Genomic DNA, 17,913 nt, shown 5'->3' with positions numbered 1-17,913 from the left:
AAGGTGAGGGAGTTGAGAGGGTATTACGAGAGGGGGCGTAGGGAGAGGAGTTGAGCGGGGGGAAGCGCTTGGCCACCTGGATCGGCGCGCGTGCGCGCGACGATCTACGAGGCCATGCAAAGGAAACGGATTTTTGCGTCGCCCATTACAGAGATGGCGCCAATTTCCTGTGCCACCGGAACCGGGGAGTGTCCCCCCCCCCTAATTCCACTTCCGGGCACCGTAGTGAACGGACGTGTTATCATGTGCTCCGACGGAGCGGCGTTGGCGGTCGCGAACGGCCGCGGTAACAGGACTGTTTTTGAGGACGAGAATTATCAGCTGATTTTGCCGCACTTGCCTACCGGACGAATCGCCCTTAATACTGTTTTCTTTTACACGCGGACGTCCGTGGAAGACCGTACAAGATGGGGATTTCCGTGACGCTCTGGTTCGTCTGGAACTGCTCCCGGAAGTAGTTGCTTTGGGGGCGTGTCAGATGAATCACGTGTGGGCGGTCATGATGAAGACGACTGAAGTCACTAATGCTATCTTCGGCTGGTCGCTTCCATCCCCCGAAGCAGAGTCGGGCAGATCCGGCGTTCCCCGAGCTCAGAGGTAGAGGACGAGCGCGCAAGCCAAACGTGCGACTCGCTCTCGGAGGAGGCAATGGCAGATGCTAAACCACGTGACTACTACCAACGTCCGATGTTTCGCTTATCGAAAGCTCCCGGCGCTGCCGGGAAAACCGGCGGACGCGCCGGCGGGACGAGCGTTCGTCGCAGTGGCCTAGGTTGTCTAGGTTACGGTGGGCCGTCGCCAACAGCAGCGACGCGGCTCTGCGATGACGTTTCAATTTCGACGACTGCTCCGACGACATGGCTCGGAGCGCCTCAGAGCGCTCGAAGGTGGAGGAGAGCAATCGAAAAGAACCAGCCGAACGCAGGGCGGGCACCCTCTTTCAACCAGCCGAAGACAACGCCGCTCGCGAGAGCGCTCCAGAGCGCTCAGAAACGACCAGTCGAAGATGGCATAAGAAACTGCTTGCTATCCGAAGCCTGATTGATAAAGAACGGCGCTGTATTGTCGTTGACCCCACCAACCAAGGCGTGCGCATGAAGTTACACTGGATGCTGCCAAACGTGTCAGATGAAGACATCAGACAAGCGCTTGCCTTATACGGAATGGTTACGGACGCATCAAAAGAACGCTCGCATGTTCAAGGGATTTTGGACAAGGGCTCGAAGACGCGGTCGGTGACACTGCAGCTTAAGGCGGATACTACAGTCGACGATATTCCGCAGCAGCTGCGTATAGCGGGGGAGCTCGTCCTTGCCGTCATTCCGGGCCGCGCCCCTCTTTGCCTGCGGTGCCATACAACCTGTCATATTCGCCGGGTCTGTCGCGTTCCGCGCTGCGAGGTCTGCAGACGCTTCGGCCATGAACGTTCTCAGTGCGTCAAGACATACGCCGTCGTCGCAGGACCAGCGAGAAGAGAAAAAGTGTCTGAACACCTCATGGACGAGGCTGAAGTTGAAGATATTTCTCCGGTTAAGAGCGACAAGGTTGGCAACGCAGTCACACAGAAGCAGTCTCTTCACCCTAAAAACTTGTGTCCAGACAAGAAAACCAACGACGAGGCTGATATACGGAAAAAGACTGAAAACTGTGCGCCTGATAACCAGAGTTCTACGACAGAACAGAGGGACGCCTCCTCGAAGCCGCCGCCTGCCACTATGTGTGCCGAGGCGTCTGCTACGACTGACGTCGACATGTCAGCAGCCACGAACATGCCTGCGAAGCGGGCACACGAGGAAACGATTGGCGTAACCGGGACCTCTGGAGCAACGACATGCAGCGAACCACCTACAAAGGCGGCTCAGCTGCGACGTACGCCTTTCAAGCTGAGGCCCAACGTCCAAGTCGGGCGGAGACCCGAGACGGAGCCGCCCCGGTAGCGGCTTCGTTTTCGGTAGTGCAACCTAGCTATGGCTACTACGTGTGATACCGCCAGTTTGACTGGCGGAGCCAAGCACTACAGAATAGAGGACACCACTTTATGCATAGTGCATGAGTCTCTCAAGGTAAGCGCTATGCGACCCGATTGTTCTTGCTCATAATGGAGGCCGCAATTAACACCGCGATTCGTATTGCCACGCTAAACGTCCGAGGACTAAGCACGAGGCGGCGGCAATATCAATTGAGTCGTATCTTTCTGGAAAACGATCTTGACATAATCGCCGTTCAGGAAACCAAGATAGCGACTCAAGAGCAAACGAATCGCATGGTGCAACCATTCGTTCCGCGTTACCATGTATGCGTCTGTCATGCGGCCGGCACATCGGGGGGCTGCGCTATTTTTTTGCGCAATAGCCTAAATGCAAGTGTGGAAGCAGTTACAGTGTGTGAAACGGGACGCCTGGTTGTTGTCGATTTTACCTTGAGTGAAATTTTCTGGCGAGTTATTTGTATTGACGCCCCTAATAGAGAGAGCAAGCTACAGTCCTTTTTCGGACGAGTTGAGGATTATTTAAAGACCGATAAGCTTTTGGTTTTACTTGGCGATTTCAATTGTGTTTGTTATCCGGAGGATCGCGTGAAAAAATGCTGATGAATGATCGTAGCGCGCTGCTATTAAACAATCTTGTCAGTGAATACAACCTGGAAGTCATCGGCTATGTGTAGTACAATGACGGTGTTCCGCGATTTACTCATTTTCAAGGACTTAGCCATGCTAGGCTGGATAGGGCTTATGTATCACTGGAACTGGTGCCATTATGTAAAACGTACGAGAACAAGCAAGTCTCTTTTAGTGACCGCAGTTTGGTTGCCTTCACAATAGGAACAAAAGAACGAGAAACAAATTTCTCGTGGGAATTGTGGAAATTTAACGATAAGCTACTCAACGATGACTGTTTTGTAAATGACATTACAGAAAAACTCGGACGATTGATTGTAGCTGAAGAGAAATATGTAGTCACCATGTGGAAAGATATTAAAAATGAATTGAAGATGAGTGCTATAGAAAGAGCAACTAAACTGAGACAAGAAGAAAAACAGAAAGAAAAAGCCCTGAGAAGTAAACTCGACTTTCTACTTAATGTAGAAAGCACAGAACCTGGCCAAGTCATGAAGGAAATCAAAAAAGTTAAAAGCCAGTTAGAAATCATCGACACAGAGAAGTATCGCAGTGCCATGATAAGATCCCGTGCAGAAAGGTTGTGGCAAGGGGAAACACCGAATAAACGCGCGCTTAGTGACGAGAAAGCTTACGCTCGCCGCAGCGATATAAAGCAGATAAGCTGCAACGACGAAGTGACGACTGGCCACAGGATCATTAAACACGCCTTTGTCGAACACTATGCAGACCTGTTCAGCAAGAGGGAAACTAATCTGGGTGGTTTCATGAGCCACTTCCTACACTTACTGCCAAGATTGGAAGATAACTTTAAAAAAGGCCTCGAAGCGTCTATAACTGTGCGTGAAGTTGAAACTCCTATAGCAGACCTAGGCTCGGGAAAGGCACCTGGGCCGGATGGTTTGAGCGCAGATTTCTACAAAACTTTTAAAGCAGAAATAGCAATAAATATGAGGAAATTTTTAGTGCAGTCCTACAAAAAAAATTACCGACGATTACGTTACTTCCTAATGCGAAATTTGAGCGCAGCAAGTAAGCTGTTTCACCTTTTCGATAGATTGAGGCAAAGAAATCGAGCAACACATGTATGCGCTATCACAGAATATTTTTATTATTTTTCACACGTATTCCTTTAACAAAGACTCCACTAACAGTTCTTGACAGTCATGAAGGAAGCTTTGTGGTCGGAGAAATAGGCTGATATATGTTCGACTTGGTACACCAATGCACAACTGGACCCTTAATGCCATATTGGCCTCCGCCGTGCATCAGTCGTCGCACTTGCATGAAGGGGATTCGCGGAGATACGAGCCTTACACTCACCGCATTAAGTTGTGGAAGGTGCGCTGGCCTCGAGGCATATTTGTAACCGTTTGTTGTCGAAAAATGAGGAATGTCACCTTTCCGCACAGATTGCATGCATGAAGAACACAGTCTGAATTGACACAAGTCCGAGTTGGGAAACGCACACCGGAGATTCTCACGGCACGTATCCGGAAGCGGTTTCACGTCATTTTGGAACCAGAGCCGATCACACACTGAACACACACTTCCAAACGGATTGTCTGTAAACTGTCGCCGGAAAGCATTTGTTGCACCCTGACTGTTTGCGAGCCTTTGTTTGCGTTCGGCCTCGGCCGCGCGAACGGTAGAGTCTTCTCTGCGACGGCGATGAGCTTCTGCTTCAGCCTCGCTTACTGCTGGTTGCTCTCGACGGCGGTTATGAGCCTCCGCTTCGGCGGTGCGAACGGCAGGGTCTTCTCGGCGGCGGCGATGAGCTTCTGCTTCAGCCTCGCTTACTGCTGGTTGCTCTCGACGGCGGCGATGAGCCTCCGCTTCGGCGGCGCGAACGGCAGGGTCTTCTCGGCGGCGGCGCTTAGCCTCTGCTTCGGCGACGCGTACTCCTGGATCATCTCGACGGCGGCGACGGTAAGCTTCTGCTTCGGCGGCACGCACCTCTGGATTCTGACGGCGACGGCGCTGGGCCTCTGCTCTGGCAGCTCGTTTAGCAGCAGCAGCAGCAGCAGCAGCAGCAGCAGCAGACAGAGGACTTCCATCGGTCGTCTCGCTCATGGCTCAGAAATAACTGGCAGATAATTTCGCAGTGGCGAACGGCAGCGGCAATTTCGGCTCGGGCGGTGCACATATACAGATCCGCCGCCACCGATCTGGCTCTCTGATTGCCACCGCACAGGGCGAACGGCAGCGGCAATTTCGGCTCGGGCGGTGCACATATACAGATCCGCCGCCACCGATCTGGCTCTCTGATTGCCACCGCACAGGGGTTGCATTGGAGGAGGAGCGAAGAAAGGAATTAAGTTCGAGCCGGCGCTTTGACAACCGGAGACTCGCAGGAAGAGGGGGGAGGGGGGCGGCGTGTACACCCAGCGGCAAACGATGGGGGCAGAAGCGCGCGCAGCAAGCGGACAACACGATAAAGGGAGGAGGGAAGAGATAGCAGCGACTGACTGATGCCGCTGACGCCGATAGTGAGTCAACCCCAGCTGCGGAGTTGGTTTCAGGGACAACGCTGCCGATGCCGACACAAACAATATGATACCCTCGCTTCCGCAGCGCTAAGAACCAGGTCTAGCCGTGGGAAGGTGGTCACGTATTCGTCGACGTGCCGGGGCCTACGTGAAATAACCGGCGCGTCGGCAACTGAAGAGCACCCTATCCGCCACACAAGAACAGGGGGGGGGGGACCCTTTCCTCCTCTTTCTGCATGGCGGCGACGGTGTTCTATGCAGTCACGTTATCTTGACTCTCTAGCGGCGTCAGCGGCATCCAGCGGTATCAGTCGGTCGCTGCTAGCGCTGGGGGGATGAAAGGGGGGCGGAGCTGGTTACGAGGCCGACGACAACGCCGACGACGACGCGAAACCCAGGAACGGACGCCAAAGAGCTGCGCTCTAAAACAACCGAATACCCGTGTCTTTCCGAACAGCTCAGATGATCCTAATACCGAAATCTGACGATCCAGTAAAGCGCTTGTCTGTTGCACCGTACCGTCCCATTAGCCTTGCGAACACTGACTATAATATTTTTATGAAAATACTGGCAAAAAGGGTACAGAGCGTAATTAAACATTTAGATAGAGCCCACCATACGTGTGGGATTAAAGGACTCACAATAACCACCAACGTACACGTCGCCAGGAGCGTTCTAGAATGCGTCGATGCTTTCGAGTGTAAAGTTGCAATGTTGCAGCTAGACCTGGAGAAGGCATTTGACCGTGTGTCTCATGATATTCTCTTCGAGATATTAGAATACACAAACATAGTGATGTGAAGTCAGCCGTTCACGCACGCCACGAGCGCATGCGTCAATGCCTGAGTGACATGACGTCACGCCACTGTTGGCTACTTAAACGACTAACTCAATAAACGTGCGTTCATTCCTGTTCCTGCGTCCATTACTACAGTGGCGACGAGGGTTAACCCCCACGGCCAGGGTAAAGCATGGCGACGCAAGTTGGGCCGCCTATTTTTGACGAAGGGGACGACAAGTGGGACGCATATCAGGTGCGATTAGAAGCTTTTTTCGAAGCCCACGAGATTGTCGATCCGAAGAAGCGTCGGGCCTTACTTGTTGCCGCCCTTAGTACCAAGACTGTAGATCTCCTGGCAGGCCGTTGTGCGCCTAACAGAATTCAGGATCTGACGTACGAAGCAGCAGTTCAAAAACTGGCCGAGTATTTTGCATCGAAAGGCAACGAGATAGCGGAGTCTTATCAGTTTTTCACAAGGAATCAGCTAGCTGACGAGTCGACAAGCGACTTCATTGTCGAGCTACGGAAAATGGCTAACAGGTGCAATTTTGGCCAGGCGCTAGAGAGAATGCTGCGTGACAGGCTTGTCTGTGGTCTGCGGGATGCTGGAGTGCGTCGTAATCTGCTAGCAAGGCACACGCTCACACTGCAGGAAGCAGAGGATGTGGCGCTAGCCGCTGAGATGGCTGCACGCAACGTACAACAGATGGGAGATGGGCCAATCAGAGAGGGCGTCCACGCAGTGCGAACGAAGCAAGAGCGGCAGAAGTTCTCCAGAAGACCACAGCCAGACAGGATGAAAAATTCGAACAATGAAGTACAGACCGGCTGCCTTTGCTGCGGAAGCGACACCCACAAGACCGCCAAATGCAGGTTCCGCCGCGTTGAGTGTTTCTCTTGTCGGAAGAGGGGACACCTGGCTTCAATGTGCAATTCCAAGCCACACCAAGAGAACGTAGCTCACTGTGAGGAACCATCCTCGGACAGCGAGGACTACGGACAGTTCCTGTTACACCTCCGTGAGTCGTCTACAGGACTGGTTCGGCCGATATGGCAAACGTTACAATGGAAAGGGGTGCCTGTGAAGATGCAAGTGGACACAGGGTCACCAGTGTCAATAGTGACATGGCCAACTTATGCCCAGCATCGCCACCGCTGGCCCAGGCTCGACAAGTCGTCGTTGCAACTGAGTTGCTTCCTAGGGAGACTACCAGTTAAAGGGCAGCTGAAAGTTCCTGTCACCTACGATGGAAAAACCGCCAACGCGACGCTAGTAGTGCTCGGCTGCTCAGGCCCAAACCTGTGTGGGCGAGACATCATTCAAGCATTCCAGCTGACTGGAGGCCCAGTGCTCAACGTGGACGTCAACGACGGTAAGCCGCCAGCTCCTGACCAAATTGCCATTGCTGATACGCTGAGGGCGGAATATGCCGATTTGTTTTCGCCAGGGCTAGGATTAATCAAGGGGCCTCCGGTTCATCTACAGTTACGCGAAGGAACCATACCACAATTCTGCAAGGCCCGTTCTATACCGTACGCACTACAAGAGCCTGTAAATGCAGAAATCGCAAAGTTGGCTGACACGGGCATACTGACGCAGGTCGCCAGCGCCGAGTGGGCTGCGCCACTCGTTCCCGTCGTCAAGAAGGACGGCTCCATCCGCTTGTGTGGCGATTTTAGAACGACAGTCAACACAGCATGCCACACGGAACAATATCCGCTGCCAAAGATAAGGGACATATTTGCGAAGCTCAGCGGAGGCGAAGTATTCAGTACAATAGATTTGAAGGATGCATACAACCAGCTACCAATAGATGACGCGACAAAGAAGCTGCTGGTAGTAAACACGCCAAAAGGGTTGTATAGCTTCAACCGGCTGCCGTTTGGGGTGGCGTCGGCACCGGCAGTTTTTCAGAAGCGAATGGAAGCACTGTTGCAAGGGCTACCGGGTGTGCAAGTGTACTTAGACGATGTGGTGGTCGCCGAGAAAAGAGGAAATTGTGACACGTTGCGCAAAGTGTTCCAGCGGTTCAGGGAAGCCGGTGTTAAACTTCACCCGCTAAAATGCAGATTCCGTCAGTCGGAGGTGGAATTCCTTGGTCACCGCATTAGCGCAAAAGGCCTAAGACCAAAGACGGAAAACATCGACGCGCTCTTACGAATGCCTCAACCAACGTGTGTAACGGAACTTCGCGCGCTACTGGGTCTCGTTACGTATTACAACGCATTCTTGGGGAACTTGGCTACAGTGCTTGCGCCATTATATGAGTTATTAAGAAAGAACACGCCTTGGCAATGGGAAGCTAAGCAAAAGAATGCATACGAGGCAGTGAAGCGATTGATAAAGGAGGTGCAGATTTTGACCCACTATGACCCAACAAAACCACTCATCTTGGAGACGGACGCATCCTCATGCGGTATCGGGGCAGTCTTGTACCACAGAGTAGACGGCGGAAACCAGCCAATCGGGTTTCGATCTCGCACCCTCTCTTCAGCCGAGCGGAATTATGCTCAGATTGAGCGCGAAGCCTTAGCAGTGGTATTCGGCGTGACGAAGTTTCGCGAATATTTGCTGGGAAACCAATTTACATTGGTCACAGATCATAAGCCGCTGATGCGTCTTTTTAGTCCCGATAAACCAATACCACCCTTGGCAGCAGCAAGGATACAGCGTTGGGCACTTTTACTCGGTGGTTACAAGTATTCCATTGAGTACAAACCGGGAAAGGACATAATTGTGGCCGACGCATTGAGCCGTCTTCCCGTGGAAGCGCCACATGATGACAAGACAGTGAAGTCAATGTTGAAAGATGAACGGGAGTGCGTGCTGCTAACAGACCACCTGAACACAGGGGTGGTGTCGTCGCACAATTTGGCCGAAATGACGGCACGTGATGGCATGCTCATGGCGGTTATGCGTTATGTTCGGGAAGGCTGGCCAAGGAAACTGCCGGCAACACAAGAAGCATTACGACCTATGTTCCAAAAGAAAGACGAGCTGACATGCAGCCATGGTATTGTTTATTGGGGCCATCGGGCCGTGATACCCGCCGCAGCTCGGGAATCAATGCTGCAGCTGCTGCACGATACCCATCAAGGCATGTCGGCGATGAAAAATCTAGCACGGGCACTTTTCTGGTATCCCGGACTTGACAAGGATATCCAGAATATCGTACACGCATGTGCAGTGTGCCAGCAAAACTGCAGCATGCCACCAGCGCAAGAGCCGGTTCCGTGGCCGGACACATTTGAGCGATGGTCTAGAATCCACGTTGATTTCGCAGGACCAGTCGAAGGGCGAATGTTGATGATCGTAGTGGATTCGCATACCAAATGGATAGAGGTTGTTCCGCTTAAAGTAACCAGCGCAGATAACACTGTTGAAGCGTTACGGGGCATTTTCAGCAGATTTGGGTTACCTCGAACAGTTGTCTCCGACAACGGGGCACAGTTCACAAGTAGACAGTTCCGCCAATTCATGGAAGATAATGGCATAGTACACCTACGATCTCCTCCGTATCATCCGCAATCCAACGGGCTGGCAGAAAGGGCAGTGCGCACTGCTAAAGAAGGTCTGCGCAAAAACGTGCATGGTACCCTTGAAAGACGCTTGGCCCGATGGCTACTGCGTTATCGGCGCACCCCACTCCAAAACGGAAAGACACCTGGCTTCTTGCTTCTTGGTTTCGAACCACGTACTCTGTTGGATAATGTGGTGTCACGACCTTTTTCTGCTGCAGGAGCACTTCCACGAAGACATTCGCCCGGACAACCGGTGTGCTGCAAGGACTATAGGGTAGGTGCGAGCTGGAGACCCGGAGTGATACAGAATACCAGGGGCGCCCGCCTGAGCACGGTCAAGACGGAGGATGGGGAACTATGTGAGCGTCATGAAGATCAGCTACGACACCGCGCGGATGCTCAGCAACCAACATCGCTGGACGAGGAAGGCGCTGAAAGGAACGGAGGATTAGCCCCACCAAACGAAGATGCAGACCCTCTGGCGGGCTTTTCGGGTACCAGCCCCAATTCCTCGGCTAGCGAAGAGCACGAAACGGGAGCTGCCAACACTGGAGTCCCGGAAGAGCACGACACGCGTACTGCCAATGCTGGACCTCTGGCAGTTCCAATTCGCAGATCAAACCGGCGTCGCAAGGCGCCAGACCGTTTCCAGAGCTTCTCCTAAGGGGAAGGAATTGATGTGAAGTCAGCCGTTCACGCACGCCACGAGCGCATGCGTCAATGCCTGAGTGACATGACGTCACGCCACTGTTGGCTACTTAAACGACTAACTCAATAAACGTGCGTTCATTCCTGTTCCTGCGTCCATTACTACACATAGGATCAGTGATTATAGATGGTTTGGAAATCGTCTGCACAGACTGCAGCACACGGTTGATTATCAACACGAGTCTCACGAGAAGTGTCTATGTTTGCTCATCTCTGAAACAAGGGTGCCCAATTTCGTCATTGCTTTTCTCATTATACATGGAGCCCTTTTGGCTAGCCATTAGGAAGAACGAGAAAATAAGAGGATTCAAATTACAGCAGAGTGAGGTGAAAGTGCTTTCCTACGCAGACGATCTAGTAGTGTTTTGTGATGACTATGACAGTGTCAGCGAAGTTGTCACTGTAGCGAAATGCTACTGTGAAAAAACAGGTAATGCCATAAACTGGGACAAGAGCATCGGGTTTTGGCATGGCGCGTGGCAAAGCACACCACGCTCTTTCGCAAACATACAGTGGGTAACCATGCCTGTGAAATATCTTGGCGTGCCGCTTGACCATTACAAAGACAGTACTCGTGTCTGGGAACAGGAAACACAGACGGCGAAGAAAAAAGCGCTGGCATGGCAAGGGCGCAATCTGTCAATGTTCGCGCGCTCCACTGTGTGCAACATTTTTCTGGTTGCTAAAACATGGTATATACTACAAGCGCAATTCATGTTCAGAGTGAATGTACAGAAGCTGCATCGAGTGTTCGCTGTGTTCATTTGGAACTCAACTTGGGAACGCTGCAGCCGCTCTAATCTGTTCAGATCAGTTCGCAGCGGTGGTCTTGGACTGTCACACCTATTTGTTCACGAGATTGTATCGCGGTTTATGTTCTTGCGGAACCAGAGTGATCCATTTTTGCGCACCATGATACAAGTGCGATTAAGTAATCTTTTACCTGACTTCCTTGTTTCATGTACGAATGTTGAATCCTGTCCAGTTAAAGGTTTCCTTCGGGAAGTCGTGTCAGCTTCCCGTATGCTTAGTGTTCGTTTCTCTCTAGAATATTTAGGTTCCGTCAAAAGAAAGAAATTGTATTATGATATGATAGACTCATTAATGCCAGTTCCAATGTATAGGATGACATACTACGGAGGTTCAGGCGATGATGTCCTCAAAAGGGTCAAAAGAATGCCCGTGAAACCATCGGTAGAATCATTCTTCTTTAAGCTCTACACAAATACCCTGACCGTAAGGACTTGGCTGGCTGACAAGGGAATATTTGTGCCGTGGACCACCAATTGTATAATGTGTAAAATACCAGAGACTGTTGATCACGTCTTCATCGATTGTTGGGATCCCTTTTTTCATTAGGACATCTTACAACGAGCATTAAAGAAAGCATTACCAATAACCCCACGGGGTATCCGATACTTAGATACAGGCCATAACGATGTTCCATATGACCTTATTATGCTGCTGAGCCTCCATAGTATATGGTCAACAAGAATGTCGGTATGTCATGCTGATGTGAATTTCCGTTCTGCCCGAGAACACTTTATTGAAAGTGTCGTCTACATGCCTAAAGTGTACAAAGTGCAGAAAGAACCGCCCGAGTGGTTGCCGCTGTTTGATGACTTGGATAAATTCAAGCGATTTTAATGTCAGTGAGTCGGCATAAGCTATGCTGACTCTGTTTTTAACAATGTATTGCGCATGGCATTTCAGTTACGAGGAAATAAAGAAAAAATGCAGTCGTGGCCGAGTAGTTAAGGCGATGGACTTGAAATCCATTGGGTTGTACCCGCGTAGGTACGAATCCTACCGACTTCGTGCGCCTTTGTTCTTGTTTCGGAATAGTTAGGAAACTGATCGGCGGAGGGAGACCCTAACGCGTACTTGCAGTCGTGGCTGCTAATTCTGCATCCGGCAGGCGAGCTGTTCGGATCGTAGGGTCAAGGCCTCTTTCGGGGCAGCGACAGCGGCCACTTTTGATCGCAGAAACAGGATCACCGACGACGATAAGGATTATCCGTTTATTCTGCCTCAGCTGCCGAAAGGACGAGTGGCATTTAACACCGTCTTTTTGCACGGTGATGTACGCGCTAGACCTTACAAGGTCGAAGATTTTAGAGACGCCCTACTGCGGACGGGACTGCTGCCTGACGTGGTATGCATAGGGGCGTACCAGGTAAACCACGTCTGGGCGGTGACCCTGACTGATGCCACTGCGACGAAACACCTCATGGCCCTCAAAGAACTGCAAGTGAAAGGAAGACGGTGCGTCATCGTGGACCCGCAAGACCAGCAGGTGAAGCTTGGGCTTCACTGGCTCTTTTATGGCGTTGCAGACGAGGACATGCGGACGGCGTTCATGGCTTTCGACAAGGTAGAGAAGGTAAGCCGTGAAAGGTGGCGCGTCCATGGCATGGGCGGCAAGACGTCGACTACTAGGACTGTGCTTCGAAAGCTGGAAAGTGGCGTCGAAGTGGAAGACCTTCCTCATCATGTCCGCGTTGCCGGAGAGCTGGCTTTGGTGGTCGTCCCTGGTCGAACCATGCAGTTCCTGCGCTACCAAGGCACGGGGCACGTCCGCCGTGAGTGTAAAGTTCCGCGCTGTTCTCGCTGCAGACGGTTCGGTCATGTTGACGCTGACTGCGTTAAATCCTGCGCCGCCATGACAGGCCCAGCAGTGAATGACGTGGCCGCAGAGCACGTCACGGACGTGGTCCAGACGGAGGACGGCGCTAAAGGCACCGGAGACCTGGTGCCGACAGCGACAGACAGTGAGACGTCGACCGTCGGCGCAGAAGGCACGGTTGCTCAAGGTACTGAGAAGCCGAGTGGGAAGGCGCAGGTTGCGACTGTTCTGGGCCGGGCGACGGGGACCATTAGTGAAGACCCGCCCGACAGCGGTATGGCGGTAATGCAGCAGGACGAGGCCGTCAAAGATGGCGACCGGACTGAGACTCTTGGTGCCCCGGTCAAACGCCCCCACGACGAGACCAAGGACCGGTGCGAGGGTGCGACCAGCACCACCGATAGGCCACCGACAAAAACGCCTCTTCGGAGGCGGATGGGCTTGAAACCAAAGCCGAATGTGACGCCTTAAAGAAAGCCTGTATTCAAAGCGCCGACGACAAACAATGCCGGGAAGCCGGAAAGCCCAGGAGGCGACCACCCAAAGGCTGGTCGTGAACGGTAAGCACTATGCTCCGGGCCTACTTTTCTCGTTAGATGAAGATGGCTGAAATACCGTCTCTTAGTATTGCCACACTAAACGTGCGAGGGTTGGCAGCTAGTCGTAGGCAATGTCAGGTCCTACGGTTGGTAAGCGACCATGATATAGACGTACTAGCCGTCCAGGAAACCAAGGTTGATGGAGAGGAGGAGACCGGGATCATGGTACGACGATTCACGACTAGCTATTTTTTGGAGGTCAGTCATGCGGTAGGCACCTCCGGGGGGTGCCTACCGCATGAACATCCTTTCCGTGAAGAAGCTGCCTGGACTACATATTCAATGTGTGTGGTCCTCTCAGTCTGGAAGAATTGTTTTATGTGAGTTTACGATCTGTGACTTTGAGTTTCGCGTCATATGCGTATATGTGCCGAATTCTGTAGATGAGCGAGTCCACTTCTTTTCGATCCTCTCACAGTATGTTTGTTGTAATAAGCGCGTTATATTATTAGGGGACTTCAATTATGTGTTGAATGCTAGAGACAGAGCCAACAATGCCGGTGTGCGTGATAGAAGTAGTGAGGTTTTCTCAAAATTAATGAGAATGAACTCGATCATATTTTTGAGTGTCTGGAAGGGGGCGTCAAGTGACATTTACGTGTTTCCAAGGCAGTAGTCATGCGCGACTGGATCGCATGTACATTTCGTCGGTCACAATTCCAAGATGCCGCGGTGATTGCGTTGTACCCGTGTCATTTTCGGATCACTGCCTGGTAAAATGTAACATATGTATAAGGAAGAGGGAACATGCTTTTAATTGGCATCTGTGGAAAATGAATACCTTGTTATTAAATGATGAATCTTTTGTAAAAGCAGTACGGTATGCGGCTAATGAAATACGCGAAGATGCAGCTGAAACAACAGCAGAAAAGTGGGAATGTTTTAAACAAAAATTAAAATGAAAGCCTTAGAAAGGTCAAGCTGCCTCAAATTTGACAGGGAAAATAAAGAAAAGGGTTTGCGCGCACTACTTCAGCAGCTGATAACGCTTGGGTGCAGAGAGCCTGGTCTGTACAAAGACTATGTGCGGAACGTCAAGGAAAAACCCGAACAGTTTGACAAGGCACGCTATCATGGTGCCATCGTGCGAGCAAGAGCAGATGCACTAGCGGCAGGGGAGACGCCCACTAAAATGGCGCTCGGTTTAGAGAAGGCGCACGGACGGCGAAGCCATGTCGATCACCTTTTAAAATAAATGGAGCTGTTGTTGACGACAACGAGAGCATAGCACACGCCCTCTTCCAGTACTGCCAGTCGGTCTTTGCATTTCAGGAAGCGAATTTAGAGGGTTTCAAAGCAGACTTTCTGCACCACATGCCACGTTTGAGTCATGAAGCTAAGGAGCGATTAGAAGGGGAAATAATGGAGAGAGAATCCGAAAAGGCAATCGACTATTAGAACTTGGGCAAGTCCAAATGGACTCAGCGCTGCGTTATATAAGGCTTTTAAAAGAGAACTGGCCCCTTTACTAGCAGAAGTATATAATGAAGCGTACGAGCAGAGATCAATGTCACCTTTTGGGAAAGCGCAAACCATTCTAATACCTAAGAACGATAAATTAGATAAACTGAGATTCGTATGATCCTATAGGCCGATATGACTAACAAACGTTGATTACAAGATACTTATGAAGATTTTAGCGACCAGACTTCAAGACGTCATAAAGAAAATCGTCGCAGACCATCACACTTGTGGAATCAAAGGGCGAACAATTTTTTCGAACATCCATAAGATGCGGTGTGTGCTCGAGTGCTGTGGCGTCACCGGTGGCGGCGTTGCAGTTCTTCAGCTTTACCTTGAGAAAGCGTTCGATTGTGTCACTCACGTTATTTAGTTCGCCATATTGGATCATGTTAATGTCGGTACCATCATCACTGAGGGCGTGGCCTTGGCGTACCAGAACTGCACTACAAGGTTAATTGTTAATAAGTCTCTCGGGGCCCCCATTAACATCATGCGGTCAGTGCGCCAAGGCTGTCCCCTCAGTCCTCTGTTATTTGCTATCTACATAGAAGCAATGTGTGTGGTGATTACTGCAAATAACAATATGCGTGGTTTTAGATTGCTAGAAACCAAAATGAAGTTGCTAGCGTATGCTGATGACGTTGCAGTGTGTTGCACAGACAAACCAGCCTAACCGAAACAATAGCTGTAGTAAACCATTTCTGTGACGTCACGGCGAGCAGAGTGAATTGGGGCAAATCCTTCGGGCTCTGGCAGGGGGAGTTGTTTTTGGCACCGGACTTTTTCGCGAATGTCAACTGGGTGAAAACTCCGAAGAAGTATCTGGGTGTTCCCCTCGACACTTACAAGAGCAGCGATGAGTACTGGAGGAACCAAACTAATCAAACGAAAGAAAGTGGACAGATGGACAAGCACTAACCAGTCTATTTTTTCAAGGGCAACAATTTCTAGTGTGTTTTTTATCGCGAAGTTACAGTATGTTATGCAAGTGCTGCATTGTTCTCGAGCAAATGTGCAAAGGCTGCACAGAGTGTTTGCGGTCTACATCTGGGGTTCAGCAAGGGAGTGATGTAGCCGAACAAATTTGTTCAAAAGTTTGAAGGACGGGGTTGTGGGTTTAGCGCATCTTTTTGTTCGACAACTTGTCAACCACTGTTTGTTTTTTCGCGATGTGCGGGATCCTTTTTTGCGCACCGTATGTCAGCTCAGGTTGAGCGATGCATTTCCGCCACATGTTGTTAGTACGGTAAGCATGACCGGAAAACTTCGGGGTTATATTAAGGAAGTGGTCGACAGTGTGCGTTTCCTTTCAGTTCGTTTTACAAATGATTACCTTTGTGAAGTGAAAAGGAAAACTTTGCATAAAGATGCGTGCGACATTTTGTTTCCAGTGCCCTTATACAGAGCCATATACAGTGGAGGGCCAGGACAGGACGTACTTAAACGAGTAAAACACATGCAGGTGCCACCAGGGGTAAACACCTTCTTCTTTAAGATGCACACCGGAACGCTCTCCGTGAAGACATTTCTGGAGGAAAGGGGTTGTCTCGTACCTTGGGGGTCGCACTGCTTGATATGCAAGAAGCCCGAAACTGTAGATCACGTTTTCCTAAATTGCTGGGCGGCAGTTTTCTTCTGGGACGTCTTAAAGCGAACGCTGAAGAAAGAGCTACCGGTGGACTCCTAAGGAATCAGGTATATGGCAATTAAGGATGACGACGGGGTTACCTGCAACTTTATTATGTTGAATGGTACCCTGCCATCAGCTGCTTGCTCATGGCAGGATACCATTGCGATCCTGACGCTAGGCCTTCTGATGCTTATTTGAAAGAATATACGTTGTGGTTAATTGAAATGCAGAAAATAGGAGAATGTGTACCGGATTGGCTGTCGAGGCTAGAACCTCTGACAGTTATGAAGGAATTTTAGTTTGACAACGCCAGTCCGATATGGACAGACGGCTCTATTGTGCGGTTTCTGTCATTACTTTCCGCTTTTTTTTTTATTGGCTTGAGTGTTTTTGGTACCTTAGTGTGTGCGAACTGTATGTTATCAGTAATGTCGAAGACCGGCGATAAATAAAAAAAACGATGCACTGGAAATCCCTTGGGATGTACCCGCGTAGGCTCAAATCCTTCCGCCGGCGTTCACTAGTTTACTTTTGTTTCGAGATGGTTGGGAAACTTAGCAGCCAAGGGAGAGCCTGTTTCGTACTTGCAGTTGTGGCCGAGTGGTTAAGGCGATGGACTTGAAATCCATTGGGTTGTACCCACGTAGGTTCGAATCCTACCAACTGCGTGCACCTTTTTTTGTTGTTGTTTCGGAATAATTAGGAAACTGATCAGCGGAGGGAGACCGTATCTTGTACTTGCAATCGTGGCTGCGATTCCACTTCCGGCCGCCGAAGCGAACGGTTGTGCGATGACGAGCTCCGTAGGGATGGCTACAGCGGCTATTGCCTGCCGCGGCGACAGGAGCTTTTCATCTGAAGGAGCCTGCGAGTTGATTTTGCCGAATTTACCAACAGGTCATTTTGTTGTTAATACCGTTTTTCTTCATGGAGATGTTCAAGCGCGACCGCGTTGTCTGGTTTGCCGCTACTTCCTGAAGTGATGAGCCTCGTATGGGCCGTAACATTTAGTAATGCCGAAGCCGTGATGAAGTTACTCGCCGCGAGTGAATTGAAGGTCAAGGGCCGGCGCTGTGTCGTCATTGATCCTGGGAACCAAAATGTAAGGATGAAAGTGCACTGGCTATTGCACAACGTTCCAGACGAAGATGTGCAGGTGGCCTTCCTTCCTTATGGGACAGTGACAGAAATTAGGAGAGATCGGTGGCGAGTACACGGAATCACTGACAAGGGGTCCAAGACCAGGTTGGTGTCCATGCGTCTCAAGGCAGGCGTTAAGCTGGAAGACCTACCACACCAGCTGAACAAGCTTTGGTGGTCGTATCGGGTCATGTGCCGATGTGCCTGCGCTGTCATGCAACGGGGCGCATTCGCCACGACTGCCGGATTCTAAAATGCAGTGTCTGCCGTAGATTTGGACATGAAGAAGGTCAATGCCCTAAGACGTACGCCAGCGTCGCTGGGCCTTCGAGTGGCT

At 50.8% G+C, this 17,913-nt stretch overlaps 1 protein-coding gene and 2 non-coding genes across 3 annotated transcripts in view; all 3 read left to right on the top strand.

The window, feature by feature from the left end:
* The window catches only part of LOC139051965 (endothelin-converting enzyme 1-like), a 131,732-nt gene that overhangs the window by 54,593 nt on the left and 59,226 nt on the right, over positions 1–17,913 (top strand). The window lies entirely within an intron of this gene.
* Positions 11,854–11,935, top strand: TRNAS-UGA (transfer RNA serine (anticodon UGA)). Its single transcript has one exon. It is a non-coding gene; the product is annotated as a tRNA-Ser (tRNA).
* TRNAS-UGA (transfer RNA serine (anticodon UGA)) lies at positions 17,023–17,104 on the top strand. Its single transcript has one exon. It is a non-coding gene; the product is annotated as a tRNA-Ser (tRNA).

Source organism: Dermacentor albipictus, unplaced genomic scaffold, assembly GCF_038994185.2.
Source record: "Dermacentor albipictus isolate Rhodes 1998 colony unplaced genomic scaffold, USDA_Dalb.pri_finalv2 scaffold_17, whole genome shotgun sequence".
Classification (NCBI taxonomy): domain Eukaryota; kingdom Metazoa; phylum Arthropoda; class Arachnida; order Ixodida; family Ixodidae; genus Dermacentor; species Dermacentor albipictus.
The sequence above is the reverse complement of the archived record's forward strand: the minus strand, read 5'-3'. Positions and strand labels throughout refer to the sequence as shown.